The sequence below is a fragment of the Poecilia mexicana genome, unplaced genomic scaffold (genome assembly GCF_051168715.1).
Source record: "Poecilia mexicana isolate PSO_F unplaced genomic scaffold, ASM5116871v1 scaffold_3, whole genome shotgun sequence".
In the NCBI taxonomy this organism is placed as follows: Eukaryota; Metazoa; Chordata; class Actinopteri; order Cyprinodontiformes; family Poeciliidae; genus Poecilia; species Poecilia mexicana.
This window is the reverse complement of record NW_028263372.1, coordinates 32,738,453-32,761,872: the sequence shown is the minus strand read 5'-3', so window position 1 is coordinate 32,761,872 and position 23,420 is coordinate 32,738,453. Positions and strand designations below refer to the sequence as shown.

Here is a 23,420-nt window from a genome sequence, read left to right as displayed (position 1 = left end):
GACTTACCTTTTAATATTATAGCAGTATAGCTTGGTATTGAGTTCCTTTTTAATTTTGAATTTCATTAACTTTGATCGAACGGTATTGGTGCTAAATGCATGGTACAATTGCATTCCTTCTGACTGAGAATCCTTATATAATGTTTTAATGTTGTTGGACAGTTAAGCATCAACTTTCTCTTGATCCATGGCTGCATGCTAAGCTTTGAATATACAATACATGAACATGAAAACGTACATGATATAAGAACAGCTAGATAAACAAGCCAAAGGTGTAAAACATCTCATATGTTAATTTTACAGAATGACTGATAATACAAAACAACAACAACAACAACAAAAAACTGAGAAAGTCCAACTGGACTCAGAAATAGACAACAATTGAGCCAAGATTTCTCATCCATGTAAATAGTGCAAATTGCTTCTTGAATTCAGTGCAGAGATAAAGCATAAAGCAGGAGGAAAATAGTAAAAAACTTAATGACCTCAATGTCTCAATTTAATTTGCTGTATCCAGCCTTTGACACGTCGTCGTTAATGTTATGGCATCTGACCAATAAATGAATCTAGGAATGTCTTAGGTGAAAAACAGGACAATTAGTTCTCTGTTTTGCGGCTTGCATAGATCTAATCTCGGTTAGTTAGTTTGAGTCCTTTATGTGGAATAACAACAACAGATATTCAGCCCAGTGAATGACTTCAGAAAAAATTAATTTAAGATGGTTATTGTCATCACGATAGAAGTCTTGATTTCCTCTGAGGTTAATGACAGCAATATCTGTGTCACAATGTAATACAATAATACCAAATGATGTTCTCTCATACACACAGTGCCCTACCCAGGGGAAGGAATTGTCTAAATGTGAAAGAAATGTGGACAAGAAATGAAAAATGGTAATGAGCAATAAAAAATCTACTGTATAACTTACAAGAAGAGTTCTAAAACATTAAAATGGATTGCCTGAAGTGCGCCTTGCACTGCTCATCATAATAATATGGAGCAAGAACAGAAGGGATTAGGTTCGCAAATAGATGTGAATCTCCTGAGACTAACAGATTGACAAGATGAAAGAAAGTGAGATATAAATCAAATTGTAAGGAAAGACTAGCCATTATCCAACTGCTTGAGCAGATAGCGTGGGTCAAACAAAAATAGAGATAAATTACTTTGGTTTTCCCCCATGTGAATTGTAAACAGCTAACTGTTAAAGCCTTTGATATTCTACACCAACCTGGTTCAATCTTGTAGCTAGACTATTGATTATCCTGTGGAACTAAACACTGTGTCAGTCATCGTGATTGAGTTGACCAAGGGCTGAGGGTTGATTGTAATAGCTGAGCGATGTTGAAAATAACAAGTGTGTGCCAAACATTACCATCCACATGATTGGCTATAGAAGTAACAGACTGCAGAAATCTATCAACATGAAATCTAAACCGACGTAATAAGAAAAATGACTGTCAGGTTCTCAGGTCAACATCGAAATGCTTTGGGTCTATATGAAGAGAGAATTTTAATCAGGGGGTTTTGCTCTCCTGCAAGACAAAAACAGAAATGCTACAATAGGGGAATGTGTTTGCTGTGTTGGTGGTTCAAATGGAAAGAAACAACAAAAATCAATAGGCTCTATGTCAATTTACGGGTACTTCAAGTGGTCTTAAGAAGATGAGCAAGATCCCAAATACTACCAATTAGTTGCACAGATTAATGACTGACTGTGTTTTTTTTTCATTCTGTAAAAAAATTGTGTTAGTTTCAGCAGACTGACTTTTCTAGTGTTCTGACATTTCTTTGACTAGCAAGAGTTTCTTTTTGTGACAACCTAATTACACAGGGGAACAAAACCATTTATCTCTTTGATCTCTTCATTTGACACAAAGCTTGTCAAATGCAGGGCCTTTACAGGGCATATACTGCTATCTATTGTAAAGAGAGTACAAAAATCTTTATCAATGAAAGTGCAAGAAAATTTAGTTCTCTAGATTTTTTGACTTCATATGGTTACTTTTATGAGCATGACTGAAGTCCAGCGAACTGTAAGTGTCTCTGTGCACTTAATTGCAAGGCATCCACTATGCAGTAAGACTTAATGCATAGTGTAAGGCAGTCCACCTTATATTTTAAGTGTGCATCTTACAGACAATAATACTATCCTCAACATCTTCCTGGGGTGGACTGCAGCTATAAAAAAAAAATATTTAGATTGTATTGTAGGATGTGGGAAAAATTATGTACTTGTAGTTGAGAGTAATTTTGTAGTTGTCATTTAACTCCATGAATCAGAGTCCTCCAGTGTTGCAAAGCTATGATTCAAGCTCTCAAAGTCTCTCACCTCCCAGAAAATGCACTCAAAAGCAAAACTTGTTTTTCCCCAATGCTGTTCTTTTGGGGGGAAACAATGGTATTTATTTTACAGGGAACTACTATACTCCCTTTGGAATATCAAAGTGCAAGGTGTGCATGTAAACAGCTGCAGACATCTAAGATTATATGTTTCCCTTCCACATCTTCTTAATGTCAATAAATAGTTCTTTATACTGCTGGCAAGACATTGCTTTTAACATGAGAAGTACAAGCTTACAGTTGGTATTACAGCACCACCTGGATGACAATACTTCTCTACCATGGAAATAAACTGCAACATAAACTTAAACAAGAGTGAAATGAAGACATAACATGTCTTGCTGGCTGTTCCTTTTGCTTAGAGATTGAAATGAGGTCTTTACAAATAATCTCTTTAAACCTATTTGTCTTAAATTGGCATTTTTCTGCTTAAACCTACCAAGCTGTTGCTTCACCATGGGTGTGCATCTTTCTGAGGTGTACCAGCAACCCAAATGTTGTATATTAAAAGAACAATGCATTTTCTCAACATCCATCTAACCAGTTTTGATACTCACTTATTCTTGAGGGGTCGGGGGACAGGGTGGGTTCACAGAATGTACACCCTTGGTACTAAGAGTCTGGAGTACCTGGAGATAGTCTACATGTTCACAGTAGTTCATGCCAACTCAGTGCAGAAAGACTCTCTGTCTGGATTTGAACACAGGACCTTCTTGTTGCAAGGTAAAAAGCAAACTGTGGTACGATGCAACCTGTCTGTCTAAACAACAAAGAGCCTAAAGCAATTTAGTAGCTCTAAAATCTATGCAGTGGTAGTGTAAGGAAATATTATGGATCGGGATAAGGCGATATTAAAATGACACATTATTTCTCATCAACGTTATGTCAGAGTAATTGCCTTGTTAGTCCAAGCTATTATTCTTTGCTCCTGCTATTAAGTGAGCACTTGATGCTTTGAACCTCTTTCACTGTCACACTCAAGTCTCACTCAAAACCTCAGTCAGAAGTGGGGAACGTGGCCTACAGCATTACAAGAAAATCAACCATTCATGTGACCAAAGTTGTCAAGAGGTTCAAAATTTAGCTACTACGCCATTAGTATTTCAGCAATTACACAAAAAACTGTACAGCAGCCCGGTTAACATCCAGCAGCAATATCTGGACTCATAATACAGAGCAACATTTCAAAATGGAGCAGTTTGAGAGTAAAGTTTAAGTATTTTGAGAACATTTTTGAGGACATGCTTCAAGTGTAAAATGTTCAGTTTTTATAAATCTTCAAGAGAAACGTTTCAGAATAGAGTGAGCAAGTTCCAAGAGTGTTTTCAGTCAATCAAGAATTAACTTTTCAATAGCACTTCTAGTACCTGCCAGATAATTGAAAATGCAATAAACTTAGACCTCAGGGTTATGCTGCGGCACAACTTGCTTTGAATGTGAATTACTCTTTACAAATTCTGTCACGACTCTAACCCTCTGACCGTCTCCCCTAACATCCTCAGATGTGGGTCAGATTCTACAAGCCATGTGGTTTGGAGCTGTCACACTGAATCTCTAAAGCATCTGGGGCAGCTGCTGATGAGCCGCTTCTACTCATCTGAAGAGTTGAGCTTCCCGGATTTTAAAGTGGAGTAGATTCAGTGTCAACATCCATTAGAGAGCTTCTAATTGGAACTGAATGCTAATAGTCCTCTGGAAAAATTGGAAACACGCTCCAGCAGTTAAAAGCAGAGAGAAGTAATTCACAAATTAGATATTTGGAGATGGTGTGCAAATAATACTGATACGTTTTTACCTGGAAGATTTAGATTTAATTATATTGCTAGCTACTGGAAGAACTTCTGTGTATTTTAGTAATAAAAAATCTAAAACAAGAAAATAAACTGAATGGCTTTGCAGTGTTTGTGATTAGTTGGACTCTTGGTAAAATCTAAATGGAGTCACAAATCAGGGTAATGTTAGCATTTTGTTATTGACTGTCTTTAGAAATTGTTCTGCTTCTACCTTCCAGCTATAAGTATTTTCTAATAGGAATTTCATCTACTTCCACAGAGCTGTTATTTGTCCCTATAGGCAAAAGTCCAACTCTTCTTTTTTCTCTCACTTCTATTCTTTTTATCTAGCCAAATCGATTTGAATTTGAAAAATTTAACAACACACAACATAAAAAAGTAAGAAAACAGCAAAATAGCTAATCAGAATCTGATGAGCTTGGATGGACAGTTTCAAGTCAGTTTCATACAGGCAAAGAAGTTCTGAAATCTTAAAGACATTTCTAAGACATGATGTAGACAGGAATGCTAAGTATTGCTTGAACTAGGCCAGATTTTTTTTGAAGAGTGTACTGTATAAAGTAACAGGCCAGGACAATCTTAGATTAATCTCATGTGTGAATAGAGAATTTACCTCTGCAGGGAACTTATTGTGACTGAGTGTGGAATAGTTCCTACCTGCTGAAACTGCCGTATCTTTTTCTCACCTGTTTGTCATCAATGTGGATAATTAAAGAACAAACATATGGCACGTTTTTGCCAAACACCCACATTTAATTTTACAGCAGTGACATTCTAGACATCCCACATAAATATAATGTCTCTGGTGCATTCATGAAGTGGCATCTGTGGAGAAAGTCGTAGTTCAAATTTGACTATTTTCACCATCTGGAGCCTGTGACCCTTGGCACAGCAGATCTTTTTTGTTCCCTAAATGATCAGGTCTGTCTATAAAATGAGGGATGGCAAGCTATAAATAATTGTGCCGCACCATTATGCACACAGAGTGTTTTTGTGTCTCAGAAATAAAACAGTCTGAAGTAACAAAATACTCTTAATTCTAAGAGTGATATTTTTCATTGCTGGGTGAAGAAGGCTAACATATTCTGATAGGGTTAGACTGGATAATGTCAAACTTTGCTTATATAAATTATAAAACAAATCCAAATTCATTGTATATGTCTTACAATGTCAGTAACTATTTTGCTGTAAAGGAACCTGTTTGACTTTGTTGGTTCTGCATAAGCAGGAAAAAAAGGGCATTGATTGTTCAGAGTAGGCCTGACACGCTCATTTTGGATTTGTCAAAGTTTCACATTATATTTTTAACTTCCTGATGTTATTACATTTCTTTGCCTTTCCCTTTTGAGATATTTCTTAACAAAATGGTTTTCAAAACAATAAAGATTAGCTTAAAGATGAAAACTAAGCCTTGCAGACACTCTGCATGTTGTGAATGAATAAATTATTCTGTCAGGAACACATACTTCAGCAATAAAAAATGTCATCATAGTAAAACTTTTGCCATTCTTTACTGTGTTCTGCAGATGTTGACAGGCATTATTACATCACTGTGCTTAAGTGTAGTAGCATGATTAAATTATTTATAGTTCTGTGATGTATTTATATGTTTTAAATCCCAAGTGTTTCCTTTGGAAAGCTACACTGAAACATGACTTGAATTAATCTTTAGCATCTTAGAAACCAGCATCCCAAGAGTGCCTGCTGGCTTAAACTGCAAAGTTTTTTTTTTTTTGAGAGAAACACATTTTTTATCTATGTGAGGCTAAAAATAAAATAAAGAAAGAGACAGCATAAAAAGTGGTTATCTCTTTGTATTTGAGCCAGTTATCCCAATGGACCTCCAAAACATTTAAGATGATGGTGGCACAGCATTACCTTTTAAACTGTAAGCTGTATCTTCATTAATTATATAGTGAGAGTCTTATAGCTGGAATATCATTGTGACTTAAATCAAGTGAAAATTTCAAATCTTTTGGGACAAAGATAAACAGTAATGTAAAAATTTCAATACTGCTTAAAAAATCAGAACCTCTCAGTACTTTAACATGGACATTTATAGAAAAGTGATGTAATCAATATTTAATACTTTAAACATTATTTCATGTTGAATCTGAATCTAGACATCTTAAACAAAATGGAAAATTCAGCAATAATACTTTATATTATAAATCTATAGAAACCAAATCAATTTGCTAGAAACACATCTTTTTCAACCAGTGATGCAACTGATGCAGCATCCTGTATTTTCTGCAAATCACACAGAGGTGATTAATAGGATTTGCTGTGGTTCAGTTGTAGACTAGTCGTAAGGCAAATGGAAAATTTGAGCTAGATGCCTCATCTTTGTCCTTTTCTGATTTGTGTCTGGGAAACATTCTAGCGCTATAAGCCGTTCCTTGAGTGCCTTGAATGTTTTAGATAAAATGCTAACCAAATGGAAGTGGGACTTTTGTACTTCCAGCAGGATCCATAGCTCAAAAAAGTCTGTAAATGTGAATATAGGATTTTATGATGAGTCACCTCAAGCTGCTTATTGATTTTCCCAGCGAATAAAACTGAGACATCGACAAGCTAACATCACAACGTCCAAGAAAAGAAAAATCGATGTACAAGTAAGACTGAATGAAGATGTGTGTGAGTTGGTGTCAGGGCGGCAAGTCGCACTAGATGTTATCTTGACCGACAACATAAAAAAAATAAATAAATAAATAAATAAATAAATAAATTGGTCATGTAGCTACTATTTTTATCCGTGAAATTACAATCATATTAACATCGGCTATTTAGTCGCATTTTATGCGGTTTAGTTAATATTCACCGTGAATACAGATCCCATCACAAATTAAGCAGATAAATGTATCTACATTTTTCTCCGTAGTGACAAAAACCACCCCAATAACTTTTAATAAATTAAATTAAGCGACTTCACTTAAATTAGCATCACCCCGCTGGGGTCTGAACGCACTTCCTCCTGGTCCCCATCTGCAGAAAAATCTGCGCTAATTCATCAGTTGGATCTGTCTGATCTAAACAGATCAACTGAATCCTGTGAGTGTTTTACTCTGTGCGGTCCGGTGTGCGCTTTTACCAGGATTTTTTTAATTTTATTTTTTATTTTTTTGGGTGGTTTCGCTTATCCGAAACGGACAGATGTTACGTCTGCAGCCCCTCCAGAACGCCGCTCTCCTGGGTAATGTGCACCAAGATGGCTCCATTTGTTAAATCCGCTGGATGAGTTACTTCCAGCGGTTTCTAATTCTTCGCAGCGGCGGAGCCGCATCCGCAGTGGTTGAGCAGCGGACTGCGCATGTTGCATCATCATTTATTTTCTCAAGATAAACTACCGGCTCCTCAAATAGATTAACACAACGTTCCATTCTCTTTAGTTTTCTTTGGTCTGTAATGGAGACTTGAATTTAACGCGCCATTTCAACCAAAGGTTTGTAATGCGCTTCCTAACCATTTTTTTATTTGTAAGTATTGATTTTATTTTTTAGCCATGACTCTGTAGAACCATTTGTCTCTGCTAATGACATCTTCAATACATGTTTTGATCCCAGGCTTATATGAACTGAACAGACAGAAAACAGTTACCATTATACATTTTGAACTGTTCATTTGATTTTTGAACCATTTTTAATTTTGAAGTGTTGATTTTGTTTTTAGAACCATTTTTTTTTTCATTTTAAAGTGTTGATTTTATTTTTGAAGTGTTGCTTTTGTTTTTGAACCATTTTTTTATTTTAAAGTGTTGATTTTATTTTTGAACTCATATTTATTTTGAAGTGAAAGACCTTACACCTGAATTGCCCCATATGGGGTTTGAACTGATGACCTCAGCATTGCCAGCACGGTGCTCTAACCTGCTGAGCTAACTCACCTACCTTACAAACTGCTGAGTTTCCATGAATTTAAGAAGAACTTGCATGATCCTACCACAATGAAGATTTGATAAAAGTGCTTATATTCTAATGTTTTTCAAAACAACATACATATTTTATTTTCCAGAGATTTTGTATTTTGAAGTGTTTTTGAACCATTATTTACTTTGAAGTGTTGATATTATTTTTGAACCATTTTTAATTTTCAAGTGTTGATTGTATTTCAGAGATATTTTTTTTTATTTTAATGTGTTAATTTTATTTTTTAATCATTTTTTATTTGTAAGTATTGATTTTATTTTATAGCCATTTAGCCAAGTCTCTGTAGAACCATTTGTCTCTGCTTGGGATCAATAAATTTTTTTGATCCCAGGCTTAGTTTATGGACTGTAATGTGAAATTAGGCACAAGTATAAGTCTGACAGTTTTTTCACCAAGTTACTGTGCTCTCTGAGAGGATCTGTGGTATAAGTATTTGACATTGTTCCATGCCCATCATTGACATTAGTCCCTAATAAAATTTGGATCATCTACCAGGAACACTGCAAAGAGCATGAGTTTCTGTAGTGTAGTGGTTATCACATTTGCTTTACACGCAAAAGGTCTCTGGTTCGAAACCAGACAGAAACAGATTTAGTATGTTCTATTCATCACAGGTGTTTACTAAAGGTCAACAAGGGTTCTGTGGTGTCATGGTCTGTACTCTGAATCCAGGCATCTGAGTGCAAGCCTCAGTTGAAATTTTCATGTGTTGCCTCTCACATCATCAACTTTGGAACCTCAAACTGAAACAAAGCAGAGAAGTTCAGTTCCTGTAGTGTAGTGGTTATCACATTTGCTTTACATGCAATAGGTCTCTGGTTTGAAACCAGAGAGAAACAGTTTTTGTAGGTTATGCATCTCTTGGGGTGCAGTGAGACAACAAGAGCCCTCCTCTTTCGTGATGGTTCATTTGCCAATCGACTTCAATGTAGGCTTCTTTGAAATCGAAGCTACTTTACTTCAATTACCAATTGGCAATTCTATGGCGTAAAAACGATGAGGATTATTACGGTGGCCCTGAGGTGCAAAACACTACAACATTAACGAAGCACAATTACAAATTACAAAATCACTACAACATTAACAAAAACACAACGACATTAACAAAAACACAACGACATTAACGAAAACACAACAACATTAACGAAAACACAACGACATTAACAAAAACACAACGACATTAAGAAAAACACAACGACATTAACAAAAACACAACGACATTAATAAAAACTCAACGACATTAAGAAAAACACAACGACATTAACGAAAACACAACAACATTAACGAAAACACAACGACATTAACGAAAACACAACGACATTAACGAAAACACAACGACATTAACAAAAACACAACAACATTAACGAAAACACAACGACATTAACAAAAACACAACGACATTAAGAAAACGGAAAAGGTAGGTCCCAGTGGAGACCTAAGGAATCGCTGATTGGACTACAGCTCGTTAGAAAACGGAAAAGGTAGGTCCCAGCGGAGACCTAAGGAATCGCTGATTGGACTACAGCTCGTTAGAAAACGGAAAAGGTAGGTCCCAGCGGAGACGTAAGAAATCGCTGATTGGACTACAGCTCGTTTTACTTCTGAACCGGAAGTTTTTCTGGAGACCCTTTTCACAATGATGTCAGACAATGGGCGCCGTAACTCGAAGAGATGTATCTTTACTTCTGGTGTGATTTTGCCTCGGGAAACCTGACTGAAAAATTCACGGATACTCATTAGCTTAAAGATATACTAAAAGGTAAGGTTAATTACAACAGCATTTACGTGTTAGCCGTTATTACTCATTGTCAATCCACCATTCTCTAACTGTATATATAATAAACAGCCTCCGATCGGAGAATTAACCAGCTAGCAGCTGCTTTAGCCACAGTTAGGAAACATATACACGCCTGCCTGTCAGTGCTGTGTTAAGTTTCACTAAAATCACTGACATCTTCCAACAGTTGTTTAGAAAAGCATTTTAAATATTGACTTAAGCGCTATCTGCCAAATAATTTACATATTCTGATGTGATTCATAATTTCTCATATTGTTTTGTTCATCTTTCTCAACAGTAGCCTACCTAGCCTACCATATCTGGGATGGTCTTGTTCCTCTGTCCATGGCAGGTTCAGTCAATCAGCTGTGGGACATCTGCTGCCTAACATCAAACTATCATGAGCCTCTTGATTTAAAAGGAGACAAACCAGTACAGAGCCTCCCTGCTCCTGCAAGTCACACTTCTTGGATGAACACTCAATACTGCAGCTGTTAGAAATGAAATCTTTGTGTATCTATCCTTTAATTAATATCAATATGTATCTATTAATAAATTGATGTTGTGTAGAGTTCTGTAAAAACTATTGTAAATAGCTTCTCTTGAGTAATCTACATATGTGCAACTTTTACATTTAAATTGCTTTTTTTGTAAATCTTACACATCTGGCAACGAAGTATGTGGAGGAGAGGAAATGAGAAAGGAGAGGAGCTTATTAAAGCTGCCATTGTGGAACAAAGACATAAGGTTTGTGACCGTTTCTTGCAAACATTAAACACTGTACATGGATTCATATATATAAATAGATATATATATATATAGCTGACTGTATATATACAGTCAGCTATATATATATACATACTGCAGCAGAACCCTCAAGCTCCCAGGGCTCAGAGGATGAAAGAGACCACCTGCGGAGGGTGAGAAGGGAATTTTATATATATATATATATATATATATATATATATATATATATATATATATATATATATATATATATATATATATAAATAACATTACACAAACATAATTATCACAGTTAACAATTTAAGTCATTGATAGAGAAAATTTATTTACAAACGGTATATTTTTATTTTAACAGTATGTACTCAGGGTTTACAACTTAAGAAGACATCCATGTAGGATCCTTGGCGGGTGCCAGTCTGCAGTGAACTGGTGCCAGTCTGCAGTGAACTGCAGTGAACTGGTGCCAGTCTGCAGTGAACTGCAGTGAACTGGTGCCAGTCTGCAGTGAACTGGTGGGTGACAGAGCCAATGGTAAACTAGTGAGCAGTTTGAAGCAGAAGTCCCACCATGTGATCCACAGGGTTTTCCTAGCTGAGCACAAACTTCATGCACTTCGTTTCCACAGGCACCACAGCAGAATCAAGTGTAACCTGTTAAAAGGGATATAAAGGTGTTATTCCTATATTATCAATTTTCTACTGCCAAGTCTACAACCGCAGGAAAACAAAGTAAAAGAAATGTATCCTTCTAATCATAACCTTTGATAAATATTCATTGGAGAAATGTGAAGTTAATGAGCTAATATATATTGTTATGGCCACTCTTGCATCATAATAAAGTCCAAAAAAAATGCAAGAGTAGTCTTTTAGGAGGTTTTCAACTCACTCAAAGAAAAAATGAAAAGCACTCGCAGAGACTTCTCCTGGTTTCTTTTACTTATAAAAGTAACAAAAAATAATGTCTGAGTTGACTTCAAATATAAACGTTAATTTGTGGTACAAAAACCTTTTCACTCCTCACTCCTCCACCAAACAATCAGATCAACCCCAGCAGCTGCTTCTGCCTGTTAATCACTGCAGGAGGCTGACTGACAAGGAAGAGGGTCTAAGCAAAAATAAATACATAAATAAATATACAATAGATCTATCATTCACATAACCTAGATCTGCGAAAATTAATTTCGCAAAAAATAAATTAATCTAATGGTTAATAGGCTCCAACATATGCGAGTAGAGCTCATCACATTCCTCCAATGAAACTTTAATATCTATCTATCTTCCTACTCGTGTCTCTATCTTAGCAAGAGTTTGACTTCTCAGTTTAGCATAACTGTCAGGTTTTGGACTTGAGACTACAGGTAATGTCGCTACTGAGAGGGTGGTGAAACTAGCGTATGACGTGAGGAGGGTGACGATCATGCATTTTACGTGACAGGCGGCAACCCCAGTCTATACTATAAAAATCTGATTAAGATTAGAGCCTAAATACGTTCTATTTCCAAAACAGAAAGGCTACGTAATGTTAGCCAGCTAACAAATTACTATTGCTAAGTAATTCCCAGTAAGTCAATATTTAAAATGCTTTTCTAAACAACTGTTGGAAGATGTCAGTGATTTTAGTGAAACTTAACACAGCACTGACAGGCAGGCGTGTATATGTTTCCTAACTGTGGCTAAAGCAGCTGCTAGCTGGTTAATTCTCCGATCGGAGGCTGTTTATTATATATACAGTTAGAGAATGGTGGATTGACAATGAGTAATAACGGCTAACACGTAAATGCTGTTGTAATTAACCTTACCTTTTAGTATATCTTTAAGCTAATGAGTATCCGTGAATTTTTCAGTCAGGTTTCCCGAGGCAAAATCACACCAGAAGTAAAGATACATCTCTTCGAGTTACGGCGCCCATTGTCTGACATCATTGTGAAAAGGGTCTCCAGAAAAACTTCCGGTTCAGAAGTAAAACGAGCTGTAGTCCAATCAGCGATTTCTTACGTCTCCGCTGGGACCTACCTTTTCCGTTTTCTAACGAGCTGTAGTCCAATCAGCGATTCCTTAGGTCTCCGCTGGGACCTACCTTTTCCGTTTTCTAACGAGCTGTAGTCCAATCAGCGATTCCTTAGGTCTCCACTGGGACCTACCTTTTCCGTTTTCTTAATGTCGTTGTGTTTTTGTTAATGTCGTTGTGTTTTCGTTAATGTTGTTGTGTTTTTGTTAATGTCGTTGTGTTTTCGTTAATGTCGTTGTGTTTTCGTTAATGTCGTTGTGTTTTCGTTAATGTCGTTGTGTTTTCGTTAATGTTGTTGTGTTTTTGTTAATGTCGTTGTGTTTTCGTTAATGTCGTTGTGTTTTCGTTAATGTCGTTGTGTTTTCGTTAATGTTGTTGTGTTTTCGTTAATGTCGTTGTGTTTTTCTTAATGTCGTTGTGTTTTTGTTAATGTCGTTGTGTTTTTCTTAATGTCGTTGTGTTTTTGTTAATGTCGTAGTGTTTTCGTTAATGTTGTTGTGTTTTCGTTAATGTCGTTGTGTTTTTGTTAATGTCGTTGTGTTTTTGTTAATGTTGTAGTGATTTTGTAATTTGTAATTGTGCTTCGTTAATGTTGTAGTGTTTTGCACCTCAGGGCCACCGTAGATTATTAATCACTCTATCATCTGCTTATTTGATGAAAAGTATGTGAAAGTAATACAGAAGAAAGAGACAGCAACCCTGTAGAAGAGCTTTAGATGACTAGAAAAACAGCTATTGACACTCACACACTGAGATCTTCAATTTAAAATGTATGAAATCCAGATTAACATTAAATTTGAACTGGTTCTTGTAAAAACACTTTCAATGAATCACAATTTTTTTTTCCAATTATATTTCTTTTATAATTTCTCTTTTTGTTTTTCAGCAGTTTTTTGAATCGCAAAGAGTAATTGGACTTTTGATTTTTCTGTTAGAGAAAGGTAGGCATATGAATCACCAACAAACTGCAAAAGTGTCACATTAATCACAGTCATTCATCTATTGTGTGACTTTTTTGTGGGTTTTATTGTCTGTTTTCAGTCAATAAGCGGAAGAAAAGTTGCCACATTAGCATCTTCTCACCCAACTTGCAAAGATAAGTAAAGATGCTTGCTCTGATGACATAAAGAGAAGACAGGGGAACAGGAAGGGGAAATTCTAATATTCCAAAATCTAATCCAAATCTATTTGTCTCACAAGAATCTGAATACTCTATCTCTAATAGATTGTTTTATCCCTTTTGGCATCCACCAGCGTGTAAAATTAGTTTGAAATCTTTTCCCCAAGCCTTTATGCTTACCTCTAAGATGTTTTCTTCTATTTATTATTATTATTATTATTATTACCCTGTAGCATTTTAAAAAGACAAAGATCTGAGCTTTGCCTTTACTCAGAACTTTCCATTTGTTTAGTTTTTAGACGGTTCTTCGTGGATTTAGTTCAGTTTGAAACAAAAAAAAGTAAAAGTATAACCAGATTTCCATGGCAAAAGTAAAGTGCCCTGCAGCAAAACACTTTGAATGTCACCCCTTTGATTCTAACATACATGCACTATTCAGAACAAGAATAAATCATATAAACTTCAAATACATTACAAGTCTTCACGCTGGACAAAAAACCCTTGATTTTTTCCACTTCTAAACCCACTTATGTCATTTTTAAGTATCCCAACAAATATAGCAGTGTACCACCCTGAAAAGTTGTTTAAAAATATTATGACCGTTTTCTGCATACTTTGCACACTATTTTATTTTCCTAGCTTCATTTGTTCATACAGTAAGATACATTTGACTAAATTCAATAATTAATCTCTTGGTTTTAAATCTGTCCTAAAACAAATAGTGTATTTTCTCCAGTTGTACAAATGACTTTCTTTAAAATGTACTTGAGATGAGATGCTGCTTCCAAGACAAGGATTAGTTTAGTGAGTTTCAAGTCTCTCTGGCTGTACATGAATACCCTGAAAAATAAAATTTCAGCTCTTTCAGGATATTTGCATATCGCCCCTAGCCAAGGCAATGTGCAAAAGCCTACTTGGGTTTTACAGAAAGAGAGACAGTCTTGTACAAAACAGTCTGCATAGTGTTTGTTGATGGCTACTGTCAACTTAAAGAGAAGCTGCTGTAGTCTGGCTTATTCATTTATGTTTAGTTTTGCATTAACTCCCAAGCTTAATCATAAACTCTGAAGCCACATACAGTCTAAGAATTTTGCATACTGTGTTCACATGTCCATATTAGAGTTAACTTGGCAGTGTTTAAGCAGATGTTTGGTTGTGGCTGTGTCATCTGATAAATCTGCTGCTTTCCTGGCAGTGAGGAATGTTGGCTCCTCTCCTTGTCTTATCTAGGGGAAGCAGCTCCGACAGAAAATCTGACACCAAAAATTCTTGCACAGGGGGAATTTGAAACAGCTTGCCCATAATTAGAATTAATGTGAGGAAGAGAGCGAGGGAAATGAACCATCACAACAATGATCAGTTCTTATTACGGATCACTTATCATTTTTTAAACAGGCCAATGACTGGTGTGGCTTTTTAAAAACTGAAATACAGAAAATTGCACTTGTTTGTGCCTTGCCTAGGGAGGAAAATTAAATTCGGGAATTGAATATTAAAACCGTGAGTCATCCATGAAAGGCACCATATCATATTGTACTAGGAAATAAAAAAAAAGATCATAACTTTACATAAAGATATTTTATACATCTTCATTATTCTGCTTTGTGCCCTTAATTTCCAGCAATCTTTAGTTTCCCACTTGCATGATTTTATTAGAAAGCATTGCAAGAAATATTTCAAAATTTTGTTGTCAAACCCATCCTGCACATAGTCAGGTTCTTTCAGTACATGAAATGAATCTTGTATCATAAGGACATGCTGTACAGTTGCTCAACACCATGTTCAGGTATATAGAAATGAACTTCGCTCTACTATCTTCCACATAACAGAGCTTCTCATTAATCTGTGGCTGCTCAGCGGAAATAAATGCAATCTGTATGGAAATGCATGCTGCTAAGTGACAACACCATCTTTCTTTAATAGTGTAGTGTGTCCTCTGTGTTCTCATGTCTTGTTTTCATCATATGAGTAGGAGTCAGTGGATGGTGCGGTTTCTTGTTGTTGCCACTTCAAATCATTCAAGGGCTTAACAAGGGGGTGTAGTTGTGGGCATGTTTCAAATTTTATCCACATACGAGGGTTGAATATCACTTCAATATGGCTGGCAACTCAGTGCATCACTATTTGTTCTAAAACTGTGCAATTCCATATAATAAGATTTGATGCATGGGCATGGGAGGTAATTATGCTTTGTTTCAGAATGATATTTATTCAATGATATCAAAGTAAAGTTGAAATAATTCTGTTCTATATTGCCATTAATGATGCTGTAGTGAAAGCATGTACATCAGCATAAACATAAAGACATAAAGTGACTTGATGTTTCTGTTAAAGATTTAAGTCCTGTTAAACCTTTAAACTTCATGATGATGATTTGACACATTTTCCATACGTTTCATTTCAAGCATTTAGCATTCCGAAGTGAGTATGTTGACACTAAAGCATGAGATGAAATAATGTTACTGGATATTGCTGTGACATGGAGCTAATAGCGAAAATTCAAACTGGAAGACTCCATCCCCTCCGTTCGTCCATCGGCGTCATGCTCATCTCCGACCTCAGCGCTGGACCTCACCTGACGTGTCCAATCATCAATCAAGTTCAGCATAAAAGGATCCACACCCAAGTCATCGGCCGCTTCCCAGCTGCGTTCAACCCACCACCTCCCCTTCTCCACCCTCATCCTTTGGCTCCAGGATGGCACTCTTTCCAGACCTCCACCACCAGTGTCGGGCCCCGGGGGAGAGCATCCCTAATCGGTTATCGGGATGTTCATCGAGTTCACATCAAATCTCGGCTCAGATCAGCTGCCGGGGCCCGAGCGCCAAAGAACTGTTATTCATTGCTGTCATTAAATCTTTTAATTGTTCCTTTTTCTTCGTCTGAGTCTTTCCAGATTGAAATAGTCATTATGACCTTCATGTGAATTAGTTTTTTAATATTGTTGGTTTATGAGGTCATAGAATTATGTATAATAAAAGGTTGAATGCATAGATTATGTGGGATCAATAAATTCCTATGTTATTGTTTCTCCACTCTCATTGAACTGATACACAGTTCAATAAGAGTGAACTACCTACCAGTTCACTCTTTGTGCATGAACTGATAGACATATTTTCTTCTTTAGTTGTTGCTTTTTTAAAATTGAAATAATCTAAATATACAGGTAGAAAATCTTCTTTAGGAATAAAATGAAAATAAAAAAGCCTTGCTTTTACCCTTGCTGAATTAAAATATGCAAAATAAAATTAGATGTTTCTATGAAGGTATTTTTGATGCAAGACTATTTGTGCATTGTAACTGGGTATTTGAAGTCAGAGAAAAATCCCAAAGGAGTTGTATAGCAGTAGATTTTTTCAGTTGTTCTTAAATACAAAACAACAGCTACTCCTCCTCAAATGTTATTATGTCGCATAAAACAATCTTATATTTATAATTACCTCTTAGTCCAATAAATTAAGAGTGTAAATAATTCACTCACCTTTATTAACATCTTCCAAGAGACACATGTTTCCATCATATTTTGCCTTAACACAGACACAAGTGTGTGAATGCAACTGCATTAAACTGCTGATGAGTCATAAATGCTGCTTTACAAGTCACATCTTCTTTTTTGGTATGCTCATATTTTGTATAATTTGCCACACTGATATGTGGAGCAAAATGATTTGTGACCTGAAGGTAATTCATATGCCATATAGCAGGGAGAGATGGCTAAATTACTCATGCTCAGGACAATGGGGCCTCAAAGTGGTGTGCGGGGGAGTCTGAATCTGTTTGTCTGCCATTCAACAGATATTAAATCACAAAAACATTCCACCAACTCCTTAACATGCAAAAATAAAAGCTTTTAGTGATGAATTTTCTTCAGGAACAGCAGTTGATCAACAGGATTAGGCAAACTGTGCTGATGAGATTGTAAAATTTAACAAATTGACTTTTGCCGATTTTTCTGCATTTTTCTTCCCAAACAGCTGGAGCCGCCATTCAGAAGACCTCCATTGCTCCACACTAGAAAAGTCTTCAGAAGTAGAGAACTGTAGAATTTTTTATTTTTTTTTTATCACAGATGCCACTTTTAATTGTCACTTGAACATATTAGATATTGACACAAGAAAATCCTAAAGAAATGACTTTATTACAGAAGTGTATTAGAATTTTTTATACTGCTTTTCCTAGAAAACAGAGGAGAGTTTCTTTTTTTAAGTAGCTAAAAATGTGTAAGTTTTAGAACTGTAATTAAGAAAACCCGAGTTCTTTTCATGTCTTGTTATTATATTTCTTTATTCCATGCACCTTATAAAAAAACTCAAGTGTTCAAGCAATTTGAAGTGCTAATTAGGTTGACAGTGGACCATGAAGGCTGTGAGTTAATCTTGGTTTCCGCAGTGCTCATTAGGGTGATTGCATTTCAGCTGAGAAGCTGATGTTTTATGTAACAATGCCAATTTAACCAGACATTTCGGTGGACTGCAGGGGTGATGTGTATGTCTCCCTCAAGCTCAGATCCTTTGCCAGAGGCCAGGGAGTTTGAGGGATTTCTGCAGCATTGTAGTTGTTACTAGGAGAGCCACTCATGGGTTTAAGGGTTACCTCCCCAGCGTCCCTATTACCTCTGGGAGATGTTGCACTTGTTCTTTCAGACCTCAGAACATAAAATGCTCTTTGTTCTTGATGTTAACTTCTTCTGAGATTGCCATTTATCACAACTGTTGTCTTCTGCTCCTTGTCAGCCTCTGCTATGTATGGGTGCTTGGCCAGCAGCTCTGAAAATGGATTCAAGTCCCATAGGAGCATTTTGCAGTCCGTCCCTTTGGGTCTAGGAGAATATATTCTGCTCAGATCAGTTCCTGTACAATATGTAATGTATACAGTTGCTGTATATTATTGCAGCCACTTACAGACCCTGCACTGTGAGTGCTATTATGTTGCAGTTAATAGAGCCTCAGCAACATTCCTTATGCTCACCTATTCCATTTGCTGGCATGACGTCAATAATTCAAGGAATAACTGCTGTTATATGCAGTAGTCACAGACCAGGGCCAAAGCTCATAACCATTAAACACCGAGTAAAATCAGAGTTTTTGTTTCTTGACAACAGTGATTTCTACTGAGATGGATTTTGAGCATTTATCTTTAGTTTTACTGAAACAGCGTGTATCTTTCTGGTGTTATTTCACATCATGTAGCCAATGATATCCAATCAATAGCAGAATTTACTGTTTGAATGTTTTGGAGACATTTTCACTGGGTCAAGCTCCTGGGGTGAATTTAATCTCTGCTGTGTGAAAAAAAAAAAACAAACAAAAAAAAAAAACTGTTCTGTCACTTTCTTTGGTTATTCGTTTGATTTTAATATCATAGGCAGTTTGGAGATTGATAGATAGGTAGATGAGGTGATTTATCAAACCAGTCTAACCTAAGGTATACATGCTAAATATATTAATCACATTTCCAATCATATCATCACTACTTTTTTTTTTTTTTCAGAATCTCTGCAATGTCTTCTTTCAAGTGATGATCATTTCCTGTGTGGGTGTGAAAGAAATTGGAGGAGTGGATTTATTAGATAAACAACACAGCAAACCTCAGGAGAAATAAACACGGAATTGATTTAAATAAATCACATTATTGGAGAATGCATTCAAGCTCCCAGAAAATGCAGTGGTGGAGGCGATTCCATCATCTATCAAACTGCCAGCAGAAATTCTATTTTAGCATAATTTAATAATTTGAATGGAGGCACTTAATAACTGTGCTCTCCAAAAATATGCTCTGACAATCAAATGAATTAATGTGCAAGGTCAGTAGGAAACTGATTTATGCACTAAGGGATTAATAACTGAAGTTGAGCAAAGCTTGGCATACTTCGAGTGAAAAGATGTAATTTTTATTGGTTTCATTTCTGTGGTTGTAGATGCTTCTCCTTTTGCTTTGGTAAAGATTACAAAACAGTATTCTATGAAAACTGCATGTGATTATTGTTTGTCAAGACTTGTTGCATGTGCTATTTCAATGGTAGTGTGAAAGCAACTTTTGTAAAAAGAAAAAAAACTATTATTTTTATTGTTTTTGGCTCTTTATGCTAGTAAAGAGTAAAAGGGAAGAGTAAATGAGGCACTATGTGAGGCATTCATGAAAGCAAAACTTTATTAAATTATCTATTTAAAGTAATCTGCTCTTATGTTTATAAAAACTCTAGACTCATTTTTTTCAGTGTGGGAAGAAAAATTCATATTAAGAAAAAAAAGTTTTTTTTATTAAGTTGTTGGTGGCAGTGTCTTTCGTCCTTCAGCTTTCAAAACTCTGCAACCCATTCTGTTAATGGGACACCATTCAGTCTTTTACTTCAGCTTTTCACAAGATTAAAGCATAAGTATAGATACATTTTAGGCTATTCATCTTTGCATTATTCCTCTATGGACTTTGACATGTCTCACAGGGACATATCACATTCAATGCTAAAGCACAACTATAGCAAAATCCAAGGTGATGTGCTGGAGTGATATCAGTCAGAAAGCTCAAAAAACATAACATAAAAATATGGACAATATTGTACTCAGCTTGAGAAAGGTATCACGTGAAACTGTAAACTGGCTACATCTGATAGCACATCAATGTATTGAACTAAAATGGACATTTTAATTTTATGTTGCTTTAAATTGATCAAATCTGCTAAAACAGCAGGTGAAGACTAATAAAATGTTAGCCACCCAACACTTTCATGCCTTCTTTTATGCTGGACATCTTTCTACTGCTGGTAAAGAATGTTTAAGCAGCAACAATCTAACATAACCTCTCTTCCAAATAATTTTAATACCACATGGCAATTTAACATAATTGTATTTACTTAATGTTAGAATCTTAAACTTGCCTTGAACAATAATCTCTTGTATATTGCTATATATTTTTTTCTTTTATTGAATTTCTTCATTTAAATCTGAAACCCAAAACCTTGAACACAGGTGTTTTTGTCGTTAGTCTTTTCTGTTTTGAAGGAAACCCTATTTTACTGCTGAACCTTCATGAGGACATTCACATTGAGGAAAGCAACAAATCTCGCTGCAGAGAAAAGACCCAGTCGGGTAAAGCCAGTCCTTCTGCCTTCTCCAGTGACAAAACTACAATGGACTCTGATCAAATCTGTCAATACTTGCATATCATTGGCATATCTTAGTGTTTTGCCATGTTATTTTAGAAGATTAATTTGGGATTAAACATGATAAAGCTGTTGTACACAAGTGAGGCCTCAAATGTAATTTCTATTCAGAATGAGCAGACTGCTGCATGATGTGAAGTGCTCTTTAATTCAAAAACCACCACCTACAACACAGAAATTGTTGTGAAGATGATAAAGGTGGATTTTAGAAAGAGGCCAGGTAAACTGCAGTGTGATTTCCCAAAGGCCGAGAAGAGATAAACTCGATGGGATTTCGCACACCATTTTTCCATATTGAAGTTTACCCAGCAATCGACCCAGCATGACACAACTTCTCTCACAAGAATGATTACTTGCTAAAATAAGTGGACCTACTTACATGACACCTTTTTTTTCCCCTTTATCTCTTTTCCTGTATTCCCACGTTGCATGCCCTTTGCAAAGGTAGGATCAATTTCACTCTTAATCTTTTGCAAGAAGTGACGGGTCATTTTTTACACAATTAAACAAAATATATATATATTCCTGTTCCATGTTATATTAAAAAATGTTGAAACGTGATTTATTAATGTTTTATTGGCTTTTCCTGCATTTTTTTGTTACAAAACACAAATAGATGGCAGTGTTCCCAGAGATTCACAGGCACTGGACTGGACTTAATTTATCTAATTGCATAATGTTTTTGCAAAGTGTAGCTGTCCATTAAAACCATCGACATTTCTTATTGAATGGCATCTTTCATGTAGTTCCTCCCTGGTACAATGGTACGGTGTTCCATAAAGAGTTTTGAGAAGTACGTCAATATTGGTAGAGAAATTATGATTTCTATATCTGACAGAAAAATATAATACATGTTTTTAGTGAGATCACAATAACATAAACTGAATAAAATTGTGTAAAAGATAGACAAAAACATAGCTAGTAGTCCAGCTTTTTAATCTACCAGTCAGTGTTATAATTTTAGGATATATTTTCCTAAGCATGGTTGTATAATCTTGTCTTGTGGCTAATTTTGCATATCTTCAAGTAATAAGCATCTGGTTATCATGCTGTTGTTTGTGAGCAATTTAACTAAAGGAAGCTAGTTCCCTCGATGAAGGCCAAGAAGAGAATAAAACTAAATTTTCATGCACAAAACTAATTATAGCCTTGCACTTATGCAAAAAGAATATATTCAACATTTCAAGCAAATGAAGTAGAATTCAATTTTTTTCCTCTGCAAGTGACTAAATTAAATTCATTTTATTTCTCTTGTGCCAGACTAAAATGCCTTTTGAATAAAAAGGCACAGAAGAGAGTCATATTTTTAGAGAAGTTGTGTTTGATATGTGCCTGTGCAAAGATAAGAAAGTTAATGAAGTTGGAGATAAGTAATTTAATTTCTCTGCCACCTCGCGGACAGAGATAACAACATAATGGAGAAGAGGAACATTTTTGCAGGGACTGAATGAAAAGGACAAGGTTTTACCCTGGAATAAAAGACTTCTGCTGGCCAGTAATGACGAGTCATTTCTGCAGTTTGCCTAGAACTGCTGGTAAGGGATTCAGATGGATCGTTGTACATAATACAGTTAACTTTGCCTACGTCGGCTGTGCTGTGTACCTTTCAGAATTAAAAAGAAAACATAAATCTTAATGAGAAGGGCATGCGATCAGGCTAACATAAAGATTCAGGTTAAAAACAAATACAATCCAATGTTTATTATTCTATAAAAGGTGGGCATGTAGTACTTTAGGGTTAATTTCATTCCATTTGTTTGATGTGTATTTTTTCTTTTCTTTTTTCCTTTTGGTACATAGCCTGGTGTACTTACCAAAGGGACTTATTTTTCCTCCCCTGTTATATTCGCCTGTGCCACTTTGAAAGCAAAGGTCAAACTCCTTGGGTTCCTTCAATCAAATGTTTTTAGTAAAGGCACGCTGCAGAGTCGAGAAAATAGAACAAGAATTTCTAAAGTGAAACTGAAAGGCAGAAAATGAAAGCTACACATAGAAAACAAGGCTAACAAATTTGACTGAAGTGGTTGCTGAAGGTCTTCGTCAAGCAAGTTAATTGAAATGCAATACAGTCGCCTTGATTTAAGTCATTGTAGCTGAAATGATTCTTCTGCTGGATTAAGGTAAAATCAGAAACTGAGCGGTAGGGTTTTCTTTTCCCTTACCAAACACGTAGCACACATGGGTAATCCTGGCAGAAAAAAATAATTTTGCATAATCAGTCTATAGTCACTGACTGAGCAGCAAAGAACAATCAGAAACCAAAAACGAATGAGAATAACTTTATATAATACAACCAGCTTTGAAGAGCAATAAAAACAGTTCACTAGTCAGATTTGTGCTACACAGAAATAGACAGGTTCCACTTAAAGGATTGTGTTGGATGGCTGTGAACCTGATAACGACTGTATGCCTCCCAACTTCTATTGAATGATATATACTTTTTCCACAGCGTCTAAGCATAGTGTGACAGATGGAAATGTGTGGACAAGCCAGTTAAAACAGCTTGCTTCCTCACGTATCTATTTTCTCCTTCTCTCTCTCCCTCTG

General features: G+C 35.9%; 2 long non-coding RNA genes and 1 other non-coding gene across 3 annotated transcripts; 2 read left to right on the top strand and 1 right to left on the bottom strand.

Moving 5' to 3' along the window:
- The first annotated feature begins 8,578 nt into the window (after window positions 1-8,578).
- trnav-uac (transfer RNA valine (anticodon UAC)) lies at window positions 8,579-8,651 on the top strand. Its single transcript has one exon. It is a non-coding gene; the product is annotated as a tRNA-Val (tRNA).
- A 652-nt stretch (window positions 8,652-9,303) lies between these two features.
- LOC148160278 (uncharacterized) lies at window positions 9,304-11,325 on the top strand. The gene is made up of 5 exons (XR_015762560.1): window positions 9,304-9,822; window positions 10,139-10,587; window positions 10,708-10,760; window positions 10,943-11,016; window positions 11,213-11,325. It is a non-coding gene; the product is annotated as an uncharacterized LOC148160278 (long non-coding RNA).
- Window positions 10,893-13,218, bottom strand: LOC148160277 (uncharacterized). Its single transcript, XR_015762561.1, has 2 exons — window positions 12,386-13,218; window positions 10,893-11,237 (listed from the first exon to the last, which is right to left on the bottom strand). It is a non-coding gene; the product is annotated as an uncharacterized LOC148160277 (long non-coding RNA).
- Window positions 13,219-23,420: the final 10,202 nt, after the last annotated feature.